General features: G+C 35.5%; 2 protein-coding genes across 8 annotated transcripts in view; one reads left to right on the top strand and one right to left on the bottom strand.

Moving 5' to 3' along the window:
- The window catches only part of CMSS1 (cms1 ribosomal small subunit homolog), a 380724-nt gene that overhangs the window by 91807 nt on the left and 281388 nt on the right, over positions 1 to 7529 (top strand). The gene's annotated exons all lie outside the window — the stretch shown is intronic.
- FILIP1L (filamin A interacting protein 1 like) overlaps positions 1 to 7529 on the bottom strand; it is a 304847-nt gene that overhangs the window by 81070 nt on the left and 216248 nt on the right. The window lies entirely within an intron of this gene.

The raw sequence follows: 7529 nt of genomic DNA, 5'->3' as shown, positions 1-7529 counted from the left end.
TGTTTCTTGCCTAGAGAAGTTCCTTTAGCATTTGTTGTAAAGCTGGCTTGGTGGTGCTGAATTCTCTTAGCTTTTGCTCGTCTGTAAAGGTTTTAATTTCTCCGTCGAATCTGAATGAGATCCTTGCTGGGTAGAGTAATCTTGGTTGTAGATTTTTCCCCTTCATCACCTGACCCAGCAGTTCTGAATCAGCAGATTTGCTGTGCTGTATCACTTTCACCTTCCATAACACAGCCTGTGCAGCTGGCTATCTGATACTAATTGCTGACATAGTGTGACCATGACCTCATTTGACCTTTCAGCAAGCAAGACCTTTCTGACTGCTTTATAGTAAGAAGAGGTTCACATGGTAAAAGAGATGGTATTTTCTTTTAAAAGCCGATGAATTGACATAGACAACTATGTGACAACTGGCTTCATTCGGGTTTTCTTGACATCTTAAAAGAACATTTAAACCATGTTTGAAATGTCATTGTATTCCTAGTTCCAAATGCCCCAGTTGGAGATTCTGATTCAGGATATTTGGGTTTGGGCCCAGAAATCTGTATTTTTAAATAGTTTCCCTGGCAACTCTGATGATCACTTACTTAATTTTGGGAGCCACTGACAGAGAAAAGTTAAGAGCTCAAATTCAGGAGTCAGTGAGACCTGAGTTCTAATTCTTCTGTACAGTTACTTGCAATTGTAACTTTTGGAAAGTTATGTAGTGTCCTTAAGCTTCAGTTTGATTATCTGAATATTATGTGGACAATAGCAGTATCTACTTTAAAAGATTGTTATGAGGATTATATGAGATAATTCATCTCACATGCTTGGCACAGTGATGGTAAACGTTCAGTAAAATATAACTATTGTTGTTACTATTAATATTATCACTAATTATCAAGTTCTTTATAAAGAATTTTTCTTTGTATTGTTTTAGTATAGAATGTACAAAGTAGAATCTACTGTCTCTACAAAAAAAAGGATTCATGTTGTATGTGGATGTGTGTGGTCTTTCTCTTAATGTAGTTCTTAGTTTCAGGCATTTAATTAAATGTCTATGTGGATCACTCTGACCCCAGTTCCTCTTCATGAATAATTTACCAATTATCTATTCTGTGCTTTTTTTTTAATTATTGAGGGACTATTACTGCATATGTGTGTGTGTGTGTGTGTGTGTGTGTGTGTGTGTAAGGGAGTATTACAAAGAAATGATTTCCTGGAATGTTTAAGAACTGAATGTTCTGTTGAAGCATTTCTTACACAAGTAGATAGTTACTGTGTCAAAATTTAGGAGCTCAAAGTTGATGCTGTCAGTAAAAGAAATGCAGAGAGCCACCTGTTTCAAATTCTGGTCTCTGTTTGTAAAATTCTCTATCTGGTCCAACATCAGAGAGTGGAGCAGAGGTAATCTGACCTAGGGTTTGGTGGTGCTGCCTTCAAGATAAAGTGAGTTCTGGGGTATGTGTGTGTGTGTTTCATATATCAGTGGAGGAGTGTTGTGGAACCCTTGGAGCAGGAGGGAAGGACTAGGAGTAGTGAAAGTCACAACATCAAAAGGTTGTAGAACCACTCCCTTGTACCTTAGTTATTTGTTATGAATGTACTCCCTAGGGTAACAGTGAATAATGAGAAGTTAAATGTTGGGGCAGAAACACTCTTTCATGGCAGGAGCAAGATTTCTTTTTAGGTAAAGCAGAAACTCTCCAGAACAAGAGAATGGGTGGATTCACCTGAAGAGTCTTCTTTGCATGAAGGTAATATTAGGACTAAAAATAGGTTGTCAAAAGAGGAATATACTGTTGACCCTTGAATAATACAGCATTAGGGGCACCACAGTAAAAAAAAAAAAAAAAAAAAAATCCCTGTATAGGTTTATGGTCTGCACTTTTTACACGTGGCTCGTGTGTTATATGCCTTTGATCTCTGTGGATTAAAAAGTCCGTCACACTGAAAATTTTAGTTAACTCTTATAATAACACTGTTGCTATCAGTTCTAGTTAATGTAGATAACTTTGACTTATATTTTGCCACATTTTGGTTCCATTTGCATTCAACTGCCTATTGAATTCTCAGATTGCGTGGAGAGTAGGTGATGAGAGTCATGGTCTACAACTCTCACTTTAGTAAACCTTTCACAGTCAGAGTTCATTTATCACTGTCAACAAAGAGCTGTCATCATCTGACCAGAACAGATGAGAAATTTCAGTTCTTGGGGTAAAACCTGTATTTAGAGCTGAAATTTTAATTAGAAATAAGGTTGATTAGTTAACAGTTAAAGGCTTCATTTTGGGGTCAGATTATCCTCATTGCTCTTCCAAGCATTAGACATTCTTAGTTATCCAGAATCCATGGAATTCTTAATAGAGTTGGTTTATATGTAATTTCTACTCTTTGACTCATGTGAACTTAAATCTTGTCTAAAAACCTATATGGATTTCAGAGGCTTAGAGAGGATTAAAAAGGCTATAATATTTTAAATAACTTCATCCAGTGAGCATGTTTACCTAAATGTGTCATCAAACTTCTCAGTTTTCTGGTTAGAAAACCGGTTTGGGACAGGCTGACTCACACTGTCAACTGATAGAATGCAAACACATTCAGAATTCTCCTGGCGAAACTAATGCAACAAAAACAGAGTTCTTTGAGCTTTTAGAGGTCAAGTGTTTCATTTCTCTAATAAATCTTCCTATCACTAAGAGCTTTCAAAATAAACAAATACATGTCTTTACAGTTGTTAGGTGCTGGGTGAGGTGGCATAGGCATACTACCATATCCAGTACCTCTTTGCCACTCTTAAAGGAAGTAATTTTTTTAATTTAATTTCCATTTTATATTGGGGTATAGTTTATTTACAGTGTGTTAGTTTCAGGTATACAGCAAAGTGGTTCAGCTATACATATACAAACATCCATTCTTTTTCAGATTCCTTTCCCATATAGGTTATTACCGAATACTGAGTAGAGTTCCCTGTGCTATATAATAGGTCCCTGTTGATTGTACATTTTATATATAGTAGTGTATATATGTTAATCCCAACCTCCTAATTTATCCCTCTCCCCCACCTTTCCTCTTTGGTAACCATAAGTTTGTTTTTGAAGTCTGTGAGTCTGTTTGTAAATAAGTTCATTTGTATCATCTTTTTAGATTCCACATATAAGTGGTATCATATGATACTTGTCTTTCTCTGTCTGACTTAGTTAGTATGATAATCTGTAGGTCCATCCACATTGCTGCAAATGGCATTATTTCGTTCTCTTTTATGGCTGAGTAATATTCCATTGTATATATGTACCACATCTTCTCTATGCATTCCTCTGTTGATGGACATTTAGGTTGCTTCCATGTCTTGGCTATTGTAAATAGTGCTGCAATGAACATTGGGGTGTATGTACCTTTTCGAATTATGGTTTTCTCTGGGTATATGCCCAGTAGTGGGATTGCTGGGTCATATGGTAATTCTTTTTTTTTTTTCATTTTAAAAAAGTTCTTTTATTTTTTATGTCTTTATGGAGTATAACTGCTTTACAATGTTGTTAGCTCCTGCTGTACAACAAAGTGAATCAGTTATATGTATACATATATCCCCATATTCATATGGTAATTCTATTTTTAGTTTTTTAAGGAACCTCCATACTGTTCTCCATAGTGTCTATACCAATTTACATTTCCACCAGCAGTGTAGGAAGGTTCCCTTTTCTCCACACCCTCTCCAGCATTTACTGTTTGTAGATTTTTTGATGATGACCATTCTGACCAGTGAGGTGATACTTCATTGTAGTTTTGATTTGCATTTCTCTAATAACTAGCAATGTTGAGCATCTTTTCATGTGCTTTTTGGCCATCTGTATGTCTTCTTTGGAGAAATGTCTACTTAGATCTTCCACCCATTTTTTTGATTGGGTTATTTGTTTTTTTGATATTGAGCTGCATGAGCTATTTGTATATTTGGGGAATTAATCCCTTGTCAGTTGCTTCATTTGCAAATATTTTCTCCCATGCTGTGGGTTGTCTTTTCATTTTGGTTATGGTTTCTAAAGGAAATAATTTTTAAAGGTTATCTGCGAAATAGTAGTAGTTAGCCCTTGGATTGATAAAGAGTAATGCTCTGTAATTCAAAATATCCCCATATGTAAATAAATACTTCACTTGGTTTATATTTCACTTTTGATCCATAGATCTCAAATTCTTTGCCCAAATAGTTGCCCATATGTTTCTTCATTAGCCCTTGTGCAAGAAAAGTAGTAGGTAGGAAGACTATTTCTGCCCATTTTGCAGATGGAAACATCAGCCCAGAACTCAAGTTAATTTTTTTTTTTTTTATCAAATTTGCTCAAGAAAATTGAGACCAACTCAAAAGATGGCCAAAGACAGTGATATTCTCTAAGTAAGGTTAGCTAAGTAGCTCTTTTCAAGGATGAAGAGATGGAGATTGGAATGTCTTCTTAGCAGAGCTCAGGGTACAGTCAAAATAAATAGACACCCTTGTTCCTTTCTCTGTTCCAATTAGTTATCTCTTTGTGCCATTTATTCACATGTTGCTGTAATTAGCCAATTTTAGGCCAGGCAAAAGGGATTAGGTAGCATATTACACACCCACATCTCCTTTTTGGGATTTAGGTGGGAATGAGTATTTTTCCATTTAATGTAGCCAAATGATCATGTACTTCTCCAAATCCATTTTGCTTAAGTCTTTATCAGGAAGTTGTACAGCAGTGGGTAACATGGAATCCATTTCTGAAGAGCCTTTCGCTCTTTGGTGTTTTGTTTATAATAGTTTTCTGGGTGTTGTTGTTAATATTGTTATTACATATGCTCTTTCCAAATTTCACTCTGAACACACCTAACACAGTGCTTTGTGTATGTCATAGCTTCTCTGACGAATCACCCATGGCAAGTTGAGATTTTTCTGCATGACTAATTTCTCTTGGGCTCAGGATAAAGGGGAATCCTAGGGTAATGGCACATATGGTCTGTATATCCTGGCCCTAAGCTACTCATCTTCAACAGACTTAATTCCACAAACTCCTCTTCTTCAGTCCTTTGTACCTGTGGGTGTGGTTTTCTGCCTGGAATACCATTTCTCCTCTTCTCTGCCTGGTAAGAGTCCACATAGCCTTTAAGCTAATTGCTCCCTGCTGAGATGCTTTCCCATTACCTCAATCCATTCCTCAAATGGGATCCCTGAGCACTCTATACATGTTTTCATTGCAGCCCACCATTAATTACCTCATCCTACTTATGTTTTCTACTGGGCCCTCAAAGACAGCATCCATATCTTATTCCTTATTTTTTCCCTAGTTCCTAGTTCCATGCTTAGTGTTAGGTTAAATGAATGTCAAATGAATGAATGGATGGATGATAAATATCCTCATTGTCCCCCCTTTTATTTTTCTTCCATATTAGACAAAAATGCTTTCTCCTTTTTTTTCCCCTAGCAAATAATCATTTGCCATTTGTCACTTCCCTTTGGGATATCCCCATTAGCTTATTTTCAAGTCTTTACCCTTTGGTTCATGAGTGTGATCTGGCATTAAAAGGTCTTCCTTGTAAAATTTTAAGAAAATAGCTAACCTATATCTCATGAGAAATATCCATTATCATTAATAGTTTTGTAACTATCATATTGATCACTTAGATCAGTCAAGTTTTATCCATATGGACCCTTTCAGTTTTGTTGAGCCATAAAAAGAAATGAAGTGCTCATAGGTGTTACAACATGGGTGAACCTTGAAAACATTATGCTAAGTGAAAGAAGTCAGATACAAAAGGCTACATATTGTATGATTCCATTTTTATGAAATGTCCAGAATAGGTATTCCATAGAGACAGAAAGTAGATTAATGGTTTCCAGGGGACAGGGAGGGGAAATGGAGAATGACCGCTAATGGACACAGGGTTTCTTTTTATTGCCAAATAGTCCATTGCATGGAAATACCACAGTTTTGTTGATCATTCGTCAGTTGATGGACGTTTGAGTTGTTTCTGTTTTTGGCTATTTTGAATAATGCTGCTATGAACATTCATGTATAAGTTATTGTGTGGACATATGTTTTCCTTTCTCTTGGATATATACCTAGGAGTGGAATTGCTGATCTTATGCTAATGTTATATTTGACTGTTTGAGGAACTGACAGACTGTTTTCCAGAGCAACTTCACCATTTTACATTCCTACTCAGCAGTGTGTGAGAGTTCCAATTTCCCTACATCCTCACTAACACTTGTTATGATCTGTCTTTTTTATTATAGTCATTCTAGTGGGTGTAAAGTAATATCTCAGAGTTTTGATTTCCATTTCCCTGATGGCTAATGATATTGAGCATCTTTTCCTGTGCTTATCACCCATTTGTATATGTTCTTTGGAGAACTGTCATTTTAGATCCTTTGCCAATTTTTAATTGGATTTTTTATCCTTTTTATTGTTGATTTGTAAGTGACTTTTATGTATTCTGGATACAAACCCTTTATCAGATGTAGGATTTGTAGATATTTTCCATCATTCTGTGGGCTGACTTTTCACTTTCTTGGTGGTGTCCTTTGACGATGAAACATTTTTAATTTTGATGATGTTTGTCAAGTTTATTTCTTTTTGTTGCTTGTGCTTTTGGTGTCGTATCTAAGAGACCATTGCCTAATCAATGTCATGAAGATTTATGCCTTTGTTTTCTTCTAACAGGTTTATCATTTTAGGCCTTATATTTAGTTAGGTCTTTGATCCATTTTGAGTTAAATTTTAGATGTAGTGTAAGGTATAGGATCCAACTTTATTCTTTTTGCTTGTGAATATTCCATTGTCCTAGCACTACTTTTTGAAAAGACTGTTCTTTCCCCCATTGAATTGTTTTGGCACACTTGGTGAAAATCAGTTGACCAGCAACATGACAATTTATTTCTGTACTCTTATTCTATCCCATTTATCTATTTCCACATCCTTTTGCCAGTATCATACTGTCTTGATTAATGTAGCTTTGTAGCAAGTTTTGAAACTGAGAAGTATCAAACATTCAACTTTGTTCTACTTTTTCAAGACTGTTTTGGCTATTCTGGGCACTGTGACTTTCCATGTGAATTAGGATCAGCATATCAATTTCTGCAAAGAAGTCATCTGACATTTTAATCAGGATTGTGTTGAATCTCTAGATCAATTTGGGGAGTATTACCAGCTTAACAATATTAAGGCTTTTGATCCATGAACATGGGATGTCTTGCCATTTATTTAGGTCTTCTTTAACGTCAATCAACATTGTTTTGTAGTTTTCAGAGTATATCTTATACTTCTTTTGTTTAACTTATTCCCAAATATCTTATTTCTTTTTGATGCTATCATAAATTGAATTGTTTTCTTAATTTCATTTTTGGTTTGCTACTGTGTAGAAATATAATTGATTTTTGTATATTGATCTATCTTGTATCCTGCAACCTTGCTGAGCTTATTAGTTCTAGTAGTTTTCTCAATGGATTTCTTAGGATTTGTTACTGCTATTATTATTATTATTTTTTTTTTTTTTTTCGGTACACGGGCCTCTCACTGTTGTGGCCTCTCCCG

Source organism: Physeter macrocephalus, chromosome 1, assembly GCF_002837175.3.
Source record: "Physeter macrocephalus isolate SW-GA chromosome 1, ASM283717v5, whole genome shotgun sequence".
Lineage (NCBI taxonomy): Eukaryota > Metazoa > Chordata > Mammalia > Artiodactyla > Physeteridae > Physeter > Physeter macrocephalus.
This window is presented reverse-complemented; position numbering and strand designations above follow the sequence as displayed.